Source organism: Vombatus ursinus, unplaced genomic scaffold (assembly GCF_900497805.2).
Source record: "Vombatus ursinus unplaced genomic scaffold, bare-nosed wombat genome assembly UNPS02014791.1, whole genome shotgun sequence".
Taxonomy (NCBI): Eukaryota; Metazoa; Chordata; class Mammalia; order Diprotodontia; family Vombatidae; genus Vombatus; species Vombatus ursinus.
This window is the reverse complement of record NW_020954569.1, coordinates 11,404,497-11,421,697: the sequence shown is the minus strand read 5'-3', so window position 1 is coordinate 11,421,697 and position 17,201 is coordinate 11,404,497. Positions and strand designations below refer to the sequence as shown.

At 37.4% G+C, this 17,201-nt stretch overlaps 1 pseudogene; it reads right to left on the bottom strand.

Annotated features, from left to right (window-relative positions):
- Positions 1–1,981: 1,981 nt before the first annotated feature.
- Positions 1,982–3,074, bottom strand: LOC114048096 (annotated as a pseudogene).
- Between the last annotated feature and the right edge of the window lie 14,127 nt (positions 3,075–17,201).

Below are 17,201 nucleotides of genomic sequence, written 5' to 3'. Positions count from 1 at the left end.
ATCTACATAACACACACCATATACCAGGTACTGTGTTAAGCTCTTTACAAATATTACAGCATTTTATCCTCACAACAACTCTGGAAATAAGTGCTATTATTATCTTATTTTACAGTTGAAGAAACTGAAATAAACAGAAGTTATGGGACTTTCCCAGAGTCCTACAGCTAGTAATTGTCTGAAGCTGGATTTGAATTCAGGTCTTCCTGACTCTATGTTCAGTGCTTTATGCTCTACCCACTGTGAAACCTAGCTGCCTCTAGTAATTTTCAGACAATTAGAAGAAAGGATACAGATATAAGGCTGTGTAAATAGTTTTTTAACCAAATGGGGAGAATTGGTCTTTTTCATTAGCATTAGTGATCAACATACTCGAAGAGATCAGTCAGTTTTTCACAAACAACTGTGAAGATCAATAACAGATGAGATGCCATCATGGTGTACGTTATCCCTTTGGCAGCTGTGGATATAGACTTAGAGTTTAGTAGCAGCACTAATATCACGTGCTTTATCACAAGTATAAGCCATTCTCAGAAGTAAAGCAAAAGCAAAATGCTTAATATGAAGAAATGTGTGTAGGCCTACATATCCAATAATATATTCAACTTGAAAGAAGCTGCCTTTTTGACTTTTCCACACAAATCTAAAATTGTCCACTTTTCATTATCTAAGGTTATAAATGTATTCTCTAATACACAGCTACTCTAATTTCTATTCCTTGGTGATTGCAAAACACAAAAAAAAAATCTCACAAAAGGCATCAAGTTAATTAAAGTTATATTGAGAATATGAATGTAGTGATAAATCATGTTTCTGGCTTTAAATGCCTACATACCTGATGCTGGACTAACATTCAAAACCTAATTGTATGGGATCCTTAATAAAAATAAGCCAAAAATAATAGGTACCATCAGAAGACATGGGCAAAATATTTGACTTGGTTTTGTACCAGTTGAGAATAAAATAGAAAATTTTTTAATCTGTAGTACATCGACACACAATCATTTTACAAAACATAATTATACCTCTTGTTTTTCCTAACTCTACTCCACAAATGTATTCTCTTAAATGTTTTTAAAACGCAAATACATTATTAAAAATGTGATTTTGGCAGTAAAGATAATATACCCCAAATGATTTAAAATATGGATAGATATTATTTAGTTCATTTACAATTAATGGTTTAATTCTGGCAGCTAAATGGTGCAGTGGATAGAGTATGGGGCCTGGAGTCAGGAAAGCCTGAGCTCAAATCCTTCCTCAGACACTAGCTGTGTGACTGAATAAGTCATTCAACCTCTGTTTGATTCGGTTTCATCTGTATAAAATGAGGATAGTAATAGCACCTATGAACCAGGGTTGTTGTGAGGATCAAATGAAATATTTTTTGCAGTGTTCTACAAACCTCAAAATACTACATAAATGCTAGCTATCGTTGTTGTTGTTATAGAAAAAAATGTTTCCCCATTAAAAATGTCATCATTTGTAAAGTGGACAAAAAATTATGTAGCATAGACTTCCTCACCCAAACAGCATTGCTCGATGCTACTTTCTAATTCATTTCTCTACTTTCTTCCATTATGTGAGTTTATCCCTTTCTCATTAATTGTTGTGATTGGTTTTTTTTCCTACCCTGCTCCATAAATTGTATTTTTTTCATTTCTTCCTATTTTCTTATACTTCTCTCTTTGCCCTTTTCCCAGCTTTCCAAAGACAAGAAATATGGAAATAAAAATAATGTAATAAATGTCATTAAAACATCACTGAACATAGCCTTACTCCTATAGCACCGTTACAGCATAGTTTTGTTTAATCTTAACTGGTTTTTCTTTCTTTTTTTTTCTTCACTTACGAATGTGTCTTTATTGAAGAGTGTGTATATGTGTAGATATAAAAAGATGGACCCTCTGTGCAAAGAGGGCTTTTTGCCTCCAGACGCCCAGCAGAACAGAAGACAAATACCTGGGAGTGTTCCCAGAAGTCATCGTTTCCTGCACTGCTGGCTCTTTCTCTCCTGGCCAGCCTTATTGCTCCTCACCAAGGATTGAGAGCCTCCTCCTTTTCCAGGTGCCCGCCCACCCAGCTTGCTGATGACTCTCATGAGGGCACAGAAGTTACAGGAATGGACAGATGCGCCAGGCTTTTCTCCCAATCGGATCAAAGAAGGTTTTGCTTTGGAAAATTCAATCAGGAATGTAAAGTTAGCTTGAGCTCCTTCTGATCCAAGAAGTGAAGAAGTTTCCATCCTACCAGTTAGAGGAAGAGGACAGAGGGCTTTCTCCCTGGAGCATGAGACAGTACCCACTGTGCAGAGTGAGATCAGTAGCACACACTTGTGGGATAAGTGGAATATATCACACAAGTCTGTTTTTTTATTAGCATGGAAAATGGAAACAAGATTAGAAGAATATATAACATCTTAAAGAGTCACTGAGTACTCTAAGGTGGGGGCACTTTGACCTTACAACCCCAGGGAAGGGTTGAGAATTAGCAAGTGCCCTAGCTGGTCATCTCCACTGACCTCGGAATGGTTGTTCTTCTCCCGCTGGGAGACTGCCCTCAATCCGCTTGATGAACCGCATCCTGATTTCCGTCACCCCATCTCCTTTCAGTTGGTCCTGAACAAACTTCACATCCACGGTCATCTGGACCATCTCCAGGGCTCCCCTCAACACCCCACACAAGAGATTGGAATAAATGAGGTTTGAGTGGTTATCAAGAAGCTCCACGAAATCGACCAGGGGGTTGTTTTCCAAGATCAAGGAAAATTCGTCACCAGCGGGGCTCCAGTTGGTGATGCTTGGGGTGATGCCCAGGTACATTTTAAAAACTACCTTGGCAATAACATCTGCTGTTTCCCGAAAGTCATGGCACTTGCCAGGGTTTGACCGAGCCAGGAAATCTTCAATCAATCGGACACCAATATTGTCGCCCGTTTTGTCCAGTTGTTTGTTCACATCGTCATCATTTTCATAGTCCTTGCAAAACTGGGGGACCAGAGCTCCATAGGTCCGGGTAAAACGCTCAGAACTCATTTTCTTGCTCTCAGTGCCTCGGTGCGCTTGCCTCGACATGCCTCTTGCCGCCCCCGCCTCAGGCCCGCTCACTTATTCCCGGGTTCCTCTACCCCCTCTATTTCCCCCCCGTCCCCCGCCCCGAACTCCTCAGCCCCGTTCCGGCCCAGCAGCGGCCGCGCAGCCTGGGCCTCAGAGACTAACAGACCCCCTCTAACTGGTTTTTCAATTCTTTCTGCTTGTATTTTTTTTTTTCTCTTTCTAGATTTGTGGGGTAACAATTTTGCCTGTTTTCAATTTGTGTTTTCTTTCAGAAGATGGTTAGTGGATTCTTTCCTTTTCACTTTGCTCTATAATTCAGAGCATAATTAAACGTATCTTGAATTCTTGCATTCAAGATTTTTCTTTTTCTTGGTGCTGCCCATGCCTCCTGCTGTGAATGAGCTAGAAGTTCCGGTTTCTGGCTTCTTGAGGACCTTGGATCTGTGCACAATGCCTAGCTATGTGTCCCTGCACAGTGGCCTCTTTGGAACTAGCTCTATCCACTTGCTGTGGCTCCAGTAGGCCAAGGTGGAGATTGTGCTGGTTTCAGGCTCCATTTACCAAACGATGACTTCCTTTCTTTTTCCCTACCCTTGCTCCTTCCACCCCACCTCTACCACTTTGAAGCAGCGACAGGTTTTTTGGCTGTTTTCTTGTACAATCCTGGTCTGCATAGAGTCCTGGTGATTTTTTTTTTTTGTCCATCTTGTTTATTTTCTTTTTTCTGGTGTCCTTTTAGATATTTGCTGGGTAATCCTAACCAGAAATCGACCTCTCCTTAATCTTAAAGTTTCAATCTAGACTTTGGGATTTTACCTGGGATGACACTGCTTACACTGGAAAATGAACGAGTCAGTCTTCACCTTATCCACTTTATGCAGCTGGCCCAAAGCCATGTTTAATCCCCTCCAATCATTAAATAGGACACCTAACCACAAATAAGCACCTTGCTATCTGCTCTATTCCACAAGTTCACCACTCACCTGTCCCCTATAACTACTTTCCACCTCTTGTTCAGAGAACAATAATCAAAATATTACGGTCTCTATAAAAACAGGCATGATGGCCTACTGTTCTGAGTACACATACAATTTCTGTGATTTCTATACCAAAGCTCCCTTCCCTAATCACCATTCCCCATTTCATGGTGTATTCCCTAGTAGAAGGTGAATTCATCAATGGCAGGGGATGTACCATTATGTCATAAGAAATGATGAGCTCGATGATCTTAGAAAAACATGGATAGACTTGCACAAAATAATGAAGAACAAAGTGAGTAGAACCAAGAGAGTGTTGTATACAGTAACAACAATATTATCTTAAGAACAACTTTGAATGACTAAGTCATTTCAATTCTTATAGATACCCAAATTAACTACAAAGGACCTGTGAAGGATGATATTATCTGCATCTAGAGAAAGCACTGATAAATAGAAGTATGTATAGAATGATTTTATACATATATATATGTATGTATGTATGTATCTAATGGTAGCCATCCCTAGGGTAGGAGGAGGGAAAAAGGAAATAAAAATAAAGTTACAAAATAATTTTATTACATATTTAAAATAGCAAGTTGTACATAACAGATTTGTAGTTTCATGTGCAATCAGCTCCCCTCCCCCACCCATTCTAGTATGTTGTGGAAATATCTGTTTTATTTCTTAAGTTCAGAACAAGATGAAATAAAATTTGTATCTCCATCTTTTTTGTGTGTCTGGTACTTCTTAGGTACTTAAAAATTCATGTTGATTGATTGATTTATGGTCTTATTAATTAATTAAGATTTTTTTATTTTCATCTTTACAATCTTTCTCAAATCTCAAGATCTTCTGGTCAACCATTAAACCCCTTTTCCATAATCATAAAGATTGTTTGCTAATCATTTATTTAAAATAATTTCAAATTTGTTATATGCAAATATTTTTACTCCCAGACTAACATCATATACCATACAGGTGCTGAAAACGTCTGATGCCTTGGCTTCTACTGATGTAATTGTATTCACATTCACATTTACAAGGTCTCTTGCTACATACCCTTGCTTCTTGGTTTTACATTAACTTTTAAAATGCCTGTTTCTTCAATGCATATATTTTATGACTTTTTAATTTCATCTTTTCTTATTGTTATAATGTTTCAATTACTGCCAATAGGTAATTTATCCTTCTGATTTTGTGGAGCAATTTTCTCTGGATGGAAAATCAAGTGATCCTAACTATGTGATCAATTCCTCATTTCTCTTTGAAGGAGAGACTTGTAACAAAGCCTGTCACTCAATAATCACACAGTGACATTGGCTCACCCATATATCTTTGTTTTAATTATTGTTTGACTGTTCCCATATATGGATTTACAGTATCCTAATTAGATTCCTCCAGTCCCTTGTCTGAAGGGCTGGCAAATTGGCTTAGACTGTACCACTTTTTACAATATTTCAGAGCATAGAATCTGAATTTAGAGTTAGAATGCATATTAGAGGTCATCTCACAGTTCATTTCATGGATGAAGAAGTAGAGAACCAGTGTTGAGGGGAGGGTGGAATTGAGTTAAAGTTACTTGTCTAAATTCCTACTCATAATAAATAGCAGAAGTGAAATTAAGATGCAGTTCCTCTGGATTCCAGCAGTATTTTAAATGTACTACTGTATTTCCAAGCCACTCTCAGCATAAAGTAGCCAAAATAATCCCCTTCTGAGATGCCTTAGTTTGGGAACAGATTTATGTGGGAAATGGAGGAGTAGTTCCCTTTGGAAAACTTTCTAGATTTGACTATAACAGCCATGGACAATATTTAGCCTACTTTTCTACTTTCTACTTTTTTCTACTTTCTCCTTTTCTCCTTCCTACCACATGCCTGCCCTCAGTTCCCCAACAGTTCACTTTAGGAAATGACGAGACAAGAATTCTGCTTTACAGTATTCTCATTTTCTATATTAATTAAAACAGGAAAGTTCTGTCCTATCTGTCATTGTATAAGAAAATTGGAGTTATAATAGAGAGTCCATAAGGAAAATTAATTGGCTAGAAAATTTGCATGTATGTACTTAACTGAAATGTACATCAGTATCTATTTGAAGGCAGCATATTTCCTGAAAACATGGAATCACACATTTAGACCCATAGGACTTTTACTTTCTCATTTTCCCTGCTAAAACAAGTGCCAAGACCAGGAAAATACAAGAACCCAGTAAATCATCAAAGAGAACACATTTCATGAGAATTTATTAACTGTCAGACTTTAGGAATCCAATAATCTTTACATTACTGGAAGTATATTAACATTAGGAAGTCATTGCCATATCCTCTAAGGTCTAGTACCTCAGAAAAATGACCTTTCTCATCTTTAGTATTGCTAAACTTTTTTTTTCTTCTAACTATAGGATAATGACCTCATCACACTGATTTCTAAAACACTTCATGTAATGTGCATATGGTTATAATTTTCTTGAAGATATCTTTTGAAATAATTTGTTTTAATATTTTTATTTTCAAGTAGTAAAGATCAGATCTTTTATTTTCTTCCCAGAAAGCATTAGGAATTAATTCATGTCCCCTCATTTATTTGTATACAATTATAAATTGTATATATATAATGTTTACCTGCATTGGTTTTCTGAAGAGGGGCAGGATATTTCCCTGTCAGAGATTTAGCATTATTTCCTTTTTTTAAAAAAAAATTATTGAAACTCAAATACACAGTAAGAAAAGAAAAAGAAACGTTACAAACTTAAATATTATAACTTAAATACAAAATAAGAAAAGAAAAAAAGGATGTCATGTGCACAGCAGAATATAAGCGAGGATACAGAATATATAGCAATAAATTTCCATTTCAAGAAAGCCCATATAATAAATATTGCACATTGTGTTGAGAACTGCCATCTTTTCTTTGCTTCCTTGTTACTTTTCTTTTGTTCTCTGCTGTGAACTTTTTATTTTGTTCCTTTTTTCCCTTCCCTTCCCCCTCACCTTTGAAAGGCTACAATTAAGCTTGGATATATTTATACGTAGATGTAGATATAGATACAAATATACATATATACACATATGTACATACATACATACATAGGCATATATTTTCCCTAACAAGTTCTACTTCTGATCTTTGTTTTTATATTTGTGCGTATCTATTTCCTATTCCTCTTAACTCTTCCACTTTACTTCTACTTAACCTACCCCCCCAAAGATACCTCCCCTATCCTCCCATTCCTGTTAATCTAAACACCCTTCTAGACCCCACCTCTTACTTATTCCCTCATCCTCCCCTCCAGAGATCCCTCCCTTATCCTCTCCACCTTCCCTATCCCTTTCCTTTTTATTTCTTTCTGAATTTAGAAGACTTTTATACTCTTTTAGATATATATGTATTGTTTCCTCTTGAACCCATTCCCGATGAAAGGAGGTTTCTAGAACTAACAGTCCTCTTCCCCTATCTAATTTCTTTGGGTCAATTCTTCCTCTCACACCTCATTTGTATAAAATAATTGATCTTTTTTAGCTCTTCCTAAATGGTTTTACTTTTTAAAGTCATATCATACTCAGGTCTACCCCAATCTTTCTTGTGAACTACCTGATTACTAATAACAATCTTATAGATAAGTTTTACATTTTACATACATAAAAAGCAAACAGTCTGTCCTTATTGAGTACCTTGTAATTAGTCTTTGGTACGTATAACAAAGTCCAGAAAGTCTGACAGTTCATTAAATGTTCTTTTTTTTTTCATTCAGGATTATGCTTAACTTTTCCGGGTATGAGATTTTTGTCCAGAACCCAAGTTCTTTTGCTCTTAGATATAAAGTGTTCCAAGACCTGTAGTCTTTTCGTGTCACCACTGCTATGTTTTTGTGTGATTCTAATTGTGGCACTGCCATATTTAATTTTTTTTAATTGTTGCTTGCAATATTTTATCCTTGACCTGGGGATTTCAGAATTTAACTATACTATTCCTATGGATTTTCCTCATAGGATCTCTTTCAGGTGGTGATTGGTGGACTTTTTCTATTTCTACTTTACTCTCTTGTTTTAATGCCTCAGGACAATTTTCTTTAATTATTTCCTGTATTATTGTGTCAAGATTCTTTTTTTTTTTTAATTGTATCATAGCTTTCAGGTAGTCTGGTTATTCTTATGATTTCTCTTCTTGATCTGTTTTCCAGATCATTTGTTTTTCTTATGAGATGTTTCACATTCTCTTCTATTTTTTCATTCTTTATATTTTGTTTTATTATTTCTTTTTTTTTCTTTAGGCAATTGGGGTTAAGTGACTTGCCCAGGGTCACACAGCTAGTAAGTTGTTTTATTATTTCTTGATGTTTTATAACTTTGCTGACTTTCCCTTTCCCAATTCTGATTCTCAAAGAGTCATTTTCTTCCTTAAGATTCTGGATCTCCTTTTCTCATTGGTTGACTTTCATTCTTTTCATAATCTTTTTGTTTTTTGTTTTTTTGATTGTTTTTTGTTTTCTTTTCTTTCCCCCCCTCAATCTCTCTCATTTGATTTTTAAAGTCTTTTTTAAAGTTCTATGAATTCTTTTTGATCAAGTGATCATTTGTCATTACTCTTTGGGGTAGAAGAGAATTTCTTTGCTTTAATATCCCCCTCTGAAGATGAACTCTGCTCTTCTCTATTCCCATAGTAACTCTCTATGGTTGGATTCTCCTTTGCTTGTGCATTTTTAAAACATTTGTAGTAGATTAGTTTTTATAAGCATCTCTATTCCTGGGGTATGGTGGATGGTGCTCTGTCTTAAGATCCTTCTTCAGTTCTCCTCTCTGGCCTGGAACTGGAACCAAGACCTCCAGCCTCCTGTAAGTGCCCACAGCCAGTGGCATCCCTTCCCCACTGCTTTTGCACCCACCAGGCATGTGCTAGTTCCTTCTCACCCTCTCCCCATCTCTGCAGTACAGCTGGGTCTTGTATTCCTTGTCAGCAGAGGTTCCCTAGATCTTTCTAGGCTCAGATGCCCAACACTCCTTACTGTCCTGTAAATAAAAATTCTGTGGCTGGGGCCAAGGCAGCCTTTCAACCCAGATAGTCCCAGAGCTTTATGCTGTTGTTTAAGTGAACCTAGGACATAGCTTGGAGGTGTTGACTCTTCACAGAGACCAAACCTAGTCCTAGGACTTTTCTTTAGATCTTCTCCTTGTCTCAAGAGTACCCCTGTTCTGCACCTACTCCTATTTATTTTTACCACTCCGTGTTCATTCTGAGGCACTATTTCATCTCTTTTGTAGGGGAATATCTTGAAAGCTTGGAATTTTCTGACCTATTCTACCATCTTCCCAGAATCCTGTTTCTATAGCATAATTTCTTAAATTAAGCAAATAAGATTAACTGTTTTTCATTGGGGGAAAAGAGTCTAATAAATCAATAAACATTTGTTAAATGCCTCCTCTCTGCTAAGCATTGTGCTAACAGCTGGGGATATAAAGAAAGGCAAAAAAAATAGAGTTTGCTCTCAAGGAAGTCACAGTCTAATGGGGGAAACACCATGAAAACAATTATGGACAAATAAACTATACTGTACACAGGATAAATTGGAAATAACCAATACAGAGAAGTCACTAACTTTAAGGAGTGTTGGGAAAGTCTTCTTGTTGTTGGTAGGATTTTATCTGGGCCTTGAAGGAATCCAGGGAAACCAAAAAGTTAGATAGGAGGAAGGAGAGAATTCTAGGCATGGGGAACACTCAATGAAAATGAGTGGAAAAAAAAAAAGAAAAAAAATTAATGGAGTTAAAGGAGTATCTTGTGGGACATACAATATAGGCTGCCAAGTGGTGATTGTTTTAGGCTCCATGAAATGAATCTCTTAAAAACCTTGTCAGGAGTTAGACCCTTAAAAATCTTTCTCTACCTTGCACAGGACTCTCAAGTTCCTTCCTGTTTCTACCTGATACATGAGTGAGATGACTTCATTTCTTGCAAACACACCTGATGACACAGTGGATGCCTCCTGCATTTTTATATTACATTTAAGTACTCTGATGCAGTATGCCAGGCTATCAGACATTGCTGTTATTCCCTTGAGATCGTCAGTCTCTGTGTTCCATGGAGCCGTAATTACAATACTGGGCCTGGAACCAACTTGAATGGGGTTCAAATGCTACTGTGAACTTATGAGTTAGTCTCTGGGTACCCTCTGAGGAGGTCCCCCAGTAGAGAGCCATGCACAAGGGAAGCTGCAAGAAGACTATATGAAGACAGAAAGGGCTTTTAGGGCAATGAAGTATGTTGTAGTCCTGCCCTATGTGTGTTCCCTGCCTCTTGAATTCACTCCCAGAGTATTCTAAATTTGACTCCACTTTTCCCATAGATTCTGTGTGTATTTATGGGAAAATATAGCCCAGATTTTTGGGGAGTAGGGAAGGTTTATACCAACTGTTCTTAGGATACCTCTTAATTGCCTTATGGAGGCTCAAGAGCTATAGTGTTGGGATAGCTATACATAGGATTATTCTTAGAACCCTAAGAGTTGTTGTTTAGTTGTTTTTCAGCTGTGTCTAATTCTTTGTGACTCCTTTTGATGTTTTCTTGTCAAAGATACTGGAGAAGTAGGCACTAAACTCTGTGTACCTATCCTAAGTACCTGAATGCAAGTTGTGGAATAGTCAAGAGAGTGGTATTCAAAAGCAAACATAATGAAATAGCAAAGTTAAAAGAACTGGCAAGAAAGCATTTCTACCATAAGTCTAGGGCTCTAGGCGGTACTCTCATAAAAAGCATGTGCCTTTAGTGGAAAGAGTAAAGGCCCATAGAGAACATGAATCAAGGAAAACAATGACAGCAACAGGATGAAAGTGGCCAGGGCAGACTCATAGAAGGGCATACTTGGTGGGAAACAAATAAACAAAACCAAGCAAAGAAAAGCAAACCAAACAAAGCAAAACCTATATGGTTAGGGCACACAGATGGAAATCATTTCAGTTTTTTGTGGTACAATTGTACTGCTCCCACTAGGCTTGTTCTCAGCTGGTCTCCACTATATGGATAATCTCTGCCAGCTGCTCCCTGGACACATGGTTTGCAGTCAGATTCTATTTGGCTGGCCTTGGACATCAATCCTTCCACTGGTTGAGTATTTTTCACTGCATGCTTCTGGGAATTGTCCACTTGGTCATATGACTGTGAAATTTCTTTTCTATTACAACTACTGGCTTCAGCTGGAGTCCCTCACTGCAGTGCTATCTATTATTCCCTTGCTTATGTGGGTCAATGAATCAAGGCTTTTAATTTAGTAGCTGTTTAAGAAAAAAGAGTAGTCTTTACTTCAACCATAGGGCTATAAGAATGCTCTCTGGGGTTCAGAATTTTCCAGTAAATAAACAAATCAGGCTAGTTTAGCAGTACTTGTGTTTGATGAACTTTATGCTGGCTCATAGTACTTCCTTTCATAAATATATACATTTTTAATCCTTTTAGTCTCTGTGTCCCTATGGTATAAAGAAGCATGTTTATGGTCTGTAAGTAATAGACAACCTGTTGTGGTAGGCATAATAGGTTACTATTCTTAGAGTCACCACGACTGCAATTCAAATGCTTTTATGGACTCAAAAAAAAAGAAAAAGCAGCAGACCCTGGGAATGAAATTGAGTGGCCTACTCAACAGAGAGTTGCACCCAAACATAGCTACTTTTATATTGCATTTTTGAATTTTATAAAGTGATCACTTTCATCAAGTCTTAATCAAATGATTGGGTGTGATAGTTCAGTTATGAAGAAATGATTATGTGATTTTTGTGATTATATCTATTGAAAAACATTATTTTGCGATATAGTACTCTCCTTATATGCATGCAATAAGATCCTAAAATTTATAATATCGATATATTTGAATCAAATCATATTCTCAGCATAATTTCAGAAATACCTTTCAAAATAATTTGCCTCCACCAGGTTTAATTAAATTAATCCATCAACAAGCATATGTTAAAAGTTTGAGATGCTGAGGCAAGATGGCTGAGTAAAGGCAGGGACTTGAATGAACTCTCCCTTAAAACCCTCCAAATACTGTTAAATAATTGCTCTAAACTAATTCTAGAGTAGAAGAACCTCAAAAAAAAAAAAAAGATGGAGTGAGACAAATTTCTAGCCCAAAACAATTTGGAAGTGTGGCAGGAGAGGTCTATTGCACCACAGTGAGAGAGGAGTACAGTCTGGCACAGTCCAGAGCAGGCCACACCAACACAAACCAGGCCCCAGCAAACCTGGAACAGGCCTCAGGGCAGCTGAATCAGTGGCAGCAGTGGCAGTTTAAAGTCCTTTCAGCCCACAAACACCAAGGACAACTTGGAGGGTCAGAAGGAAAGGTCTGATACAGCTGAGTAAGAGTGGAGCACAGTCTAGTGCAGGTTGTGCCAGAGCAGACATGGCCCCAGCAAACCAGGAATAGGCTTTGGGAGTGACTGAATCAGTAGTGGCAGTGGCTGTGTCAATAGCTCTCAGTTCACAGATGGTAAGGAGGTCAAACAAATGGTCAGAAGATGATGGAGGAGAGGGTATCTCTTTAATAACGCTGAAGCAGGACTCTCTTGCTTGGCCCACACTTGGATCTGGGTCAAAGTCCTGGATGGCAGTCCCACAACAAGGAGTGGCACTATTATACCAGATCTTGTAGATACAGTTGAGTGGGAACCCTCGTCACAGTTCCAGGACAGAAAAGAGTGCTTATGGTCACTCACAGACCAGAGCACAGGCCAGGAAAACTCTTTATATCATACCACCTTGGAAGAACTGAAAACTTACAGGTCCGTAGAAGTATCTCTGATAACAGCTACACAAAACCCTTGAAACTTGGGAAAGTGCTCTCTCCACCCCTGGAAGCAGAGTCCTACTTTAATAAAGTGTTAAAAGTCAAGTAATAGGCTGGGGAAATGAGCAAACAATAGAAAAATAATTCTGACCATAGAAGATAGAAGGTTACTGTAGTGACAAGAAAGATCTAAACATATACTGAGAAGATAAATTCAAAGCTCCTATATCCAAAGTCTCCAAGAAAAATGTGAATTGGACTTAGGCCATAGAAGAATGCAAAAAGGATTTTGAAAATCAAGTAAGAGATATAAAGTAAAAATTAAAAAGAAAATGAGAGTGAGGCAAGAAAATCATGAAAAAAAAAGTCAACAGCTTGATAAAAAAAAAATACTGACGAAAATAACACCTTAAAAACAGATTAGACCAAATGGTAAAGAGGTACAAAAAGCAAAAGAGGAGAATAATGCCTTAAAAAGTTGAATAGGCCAAAAGGAAAAAGAGGCACAAAAATTCATTGAAGAAAAACTCCTTAAAAGTAGAAATTGGCTAAAAGAAAAAGAAAAAGGCTAAAAAGAAAAAAACTCATTGAAGAAAATAATGCCTTAAAAATTAGAATGGAGCAATTGGAAGCTAATGACTTTATGAGAAATTAAGAAACAGTGAAACTAAATGAAAAGACTGAAGAAATAGAAGACAATGTGAAATATGTCATTGGGGAAAAAAAAATATGGAAAATAGATCCAGGAGAGATAAATTGAAAATTATTTCACTACCTGAAAGTCATGATTATAAAAAGAGCCTAGACATCTTTCAAGAAATTATCAGGAAAACTCTCGTGATATTCTAGACCCAGAAGGTAAAATAGAAATTGAAAAAGTACACTGATCACCTCCTGAAAGAGATCACAAAATGAAAACTCCAAGGAATATTGTAGCCAAATTCCAGAGCTCCTAGGTCAAGGAGAAAATATCACAAGCAGTCAGAAAGAAACAATTCAAGTATTGTAGAGCCACAGTCAGGATAACACAAGATTTAGTAGCTTCTACCTTAAAGGATCAGAGGGCTTGGAATATGGTATTCCTAAGAGCAAATGAACTAGGATTACAACCAAGAATCTGTCTACCCAGAAAAACTGAGTATGATCTTTCAGGGGGAAAATGTATATTTAATGAAATAAACAACTTTCAAACGTTCTTGATGAAAAGACGAGAGATAAATAGAAAATTTGACTTTCAAATACAAGACTCAAGAGAAGCACAAAATAGTGAATAAGAAAGGGAAATCATAAGGAACACAGTAACATTAATCTGTTTTAAATTATTACATGGAAAGATGATACTTGCAACTCATAAGACCTTTCTCATTATTAGGGTAGTTAGAAGGAGTATATATAGATAGAGGGTCCAGGGATGAGTTGAATACGAAGGGATGATATCTAAAAAATAAAATTAAGTGGTAAGAGGAATGTACTGAGAGAATGGGAAAGAGAGAAATAGAATGGAGTAAATTATCTCACCTGAAAGAGGTAGGAAAAATACTCTACAGTGGAGGGCAAGATGGGGGAAGTGAGGGGAAGTAAGTGAACCTTACTCTCATCAGAATTGCCTCAAAGAGGGAATAACACATGCTCAGTTGGGTGTAGAAATCTATCTTAACCTACAGGAGAGTAAAAGATGATGGGGATAAAAGAAGTGGGGGAGTGATAGAAGAAAGGGTAGATTGAGGGATAGAGCAGTCAGAGGCAACACATTTTTGAGGAAGGACAGGATAAAAGGAGAGAGAGAATAGAATAACCAGGGAGTAGGGGATAGGATTGAGGGAAATACAGTTAGCAATAGTAACTGTGAGAAACTACCAAAAAAAATATTTTATAGAGCTAGAAAAAAACAATAACAAAATTCATCTGGAAGAACAAAAGGTCCAGAATATCAAGGGAATTAATGAAAAGAAATGCAATGGAAGGTGGCCTAGCTGTACCAGATCTGAAACTGCATTATAAAGCAGCACTCATTAAAACTACTTGGTACTGGCTAATAAATAGTGGTGGATGAGTGTAATAGGTTAGGTATACAAGACACAACAGTCAATGACTATACTAATCTACTATTTGATAAATCCAAAGACTCCAGCTTCTGGGATAAGAAATAACTATCTAATAAAAACTGCTAGGAAAACTGGAAAAATGTACAGCAGAAACTTGGCATAGACCAACATCTTATGCCCTTTACCAAGATAAAGTCAAAATGGGTACACAATTTAAATGTAAAGACTGATACTAATAGTAACTGTGAGAAAACAGTTTTTGGAGCAAGTTTCTCTAATAAAGTCCTCATTTCTCAAATACAGAGAGAACTGAGTCAAATTTATAAAAATAAGACTCATTCCCCAATTGATACATGATCAAAAGATATGAAGAGTTTTCAGATGAAGTAATGAAGGCTATCTATAGCCATATGAAACAATGTTCTTAACTCACTATTGTTTAGAGAAACGCAAATTAAAATAATTCTGAGGTACCACCTCATACCCATTAGAATGGCTGATAGGACAGAAAAGGAAAATGACAAAAGGTAGGGGGGATGTGGGAAAAATGAGACATTAATGCACTGTTGGGTGAATTTGTGCACTGAGTCAACTATTCTGTAGAGCTGTTTGGAACTATGCACATGGGCTATAGAACCATGCATGCCCTTTGACCTAGCAATACCATTACTAGGTCTGTATCCTAAAAGGTATTAAAAGAAAAACAAAAATGAAAAGGACTTATATGTATAAATGTATTTATAGCTCCTCTTTTCTTGGGGCAAAAAATAGGAAATTGAGAATATGTCCATCAATTGGGGAGTTGCTGAACAAATCATGATATGTGATTTTGATGGAATACTATTGTCCTATCAGAAATGATGAGCAGAATACTCTCAGAAATAATCTGGAAAGACTTTCATGAGCTGATGCAAAGTGAAATGTACTGTGTACAAAGTAACACCAGTATTATAAGATGATCAGTTGTCAGTAACTTAGCTATTCTCAGCAATAAAATGATCCAAGACAACTCAAAAGGACTGGTGATGATAACTGCTATCTCTCCTCAGATAAAGAACTGATAGTGTATGAGTATAGACTGAGGCATACTTTTTTTTAACATTTTAAAATTTTTCTTGAGTTTTTTTTGTCTCTGTTTTCTTTCACAATATGACAATATTATTATGGAAATGTTTTGCATGACTACACAGGTATAATCTATATTGCATTGATTACTTTCTCAATAAGGGGTGGGTGGGGAGGAAGGAAGGAAGGGAAAGAATTTGGAACTCAAAGTTTTAAAAAGGAATGTTAAAATTGTTTATACTTGTAACTGGGGAAAAATAAAATACTAAATAAATTAAAATAAAAAAAAATCTAATATGTGCCCACCACCATTCCATATGCTGGAAATACAAAGACAACAATGGGGCAGGGCGTAGCCAAGATGGCAGCATAAAAGCAGTGACTTGCTTGAGCTCTCCCCCAAGCCCCTCTAAATACCTATAAAAAATGGCTCTAAACAAATTCTAGAGCAGCAAAACCCACAAAATGACAAAGTGAAACATATTTCTAGTGCAAGACAGCCTGGATGGTTGATTAGAAAAGTCTGTCATGGGGGTAGCTAGGTGGAGCAGTGGATAGAGCACCGGCCCTGAATTCAGGAGGACCTAAGTTCAAATCTGGCTTCAGACCAAACACTTGACACTTACTAGCTGTGTGACCCTGGGCAAGTCACTTAACCCCAATTGCCTAAAAACAAAAAAACAAAAACAAAAACAACAACAAAAAAAGAAAAGTTTGTAGTGCTGGACTGGGAGAGAAACGTAGTTCAGCTTGGGTGCGCAGTTAAAGATCAAGCCCCGCAAACCTGGAGCAGAGGACTGAATCATGGGCAGTTGTGGCAGTTTCTAAACTTCTCAACCAACAAATGCCAAAGACAACTTAGAAGGTCAGTAGGAAAAGTCCATAACCATGGTGAAAAAGAAGCTCTGTCCCAGCCCCAGTCCCAGCACACCTATAGGGCGGTGGCTGCTTCAGAGCTTCAGGCCCATAGACTGAGGGGGAATCTAGTGGCTGATCAGAGGAGGATTGCAGGAATCTCTTTGCTGTTGCTGAGGCAGGATTCTCTTGCTTTGCCTGTACTTAGATCTGGGTCACAGTTCTGGGTGGTGATCCTGGGGGGAGGAGTAGTATTGGCATGGTGGAGCTTGTAGTGGTGGTGGAGAGGGAATCCTTCTCACAGTTCCAAAGCAGAAAAGAGTGCTTTTGGTCACTCATAGACCAGAGCATAGGCCAGGAAAGGAGTAAATACCTCGCCCTTGATCATACCACCCTGGAAGAACTGAAAATTTACAGGTCCC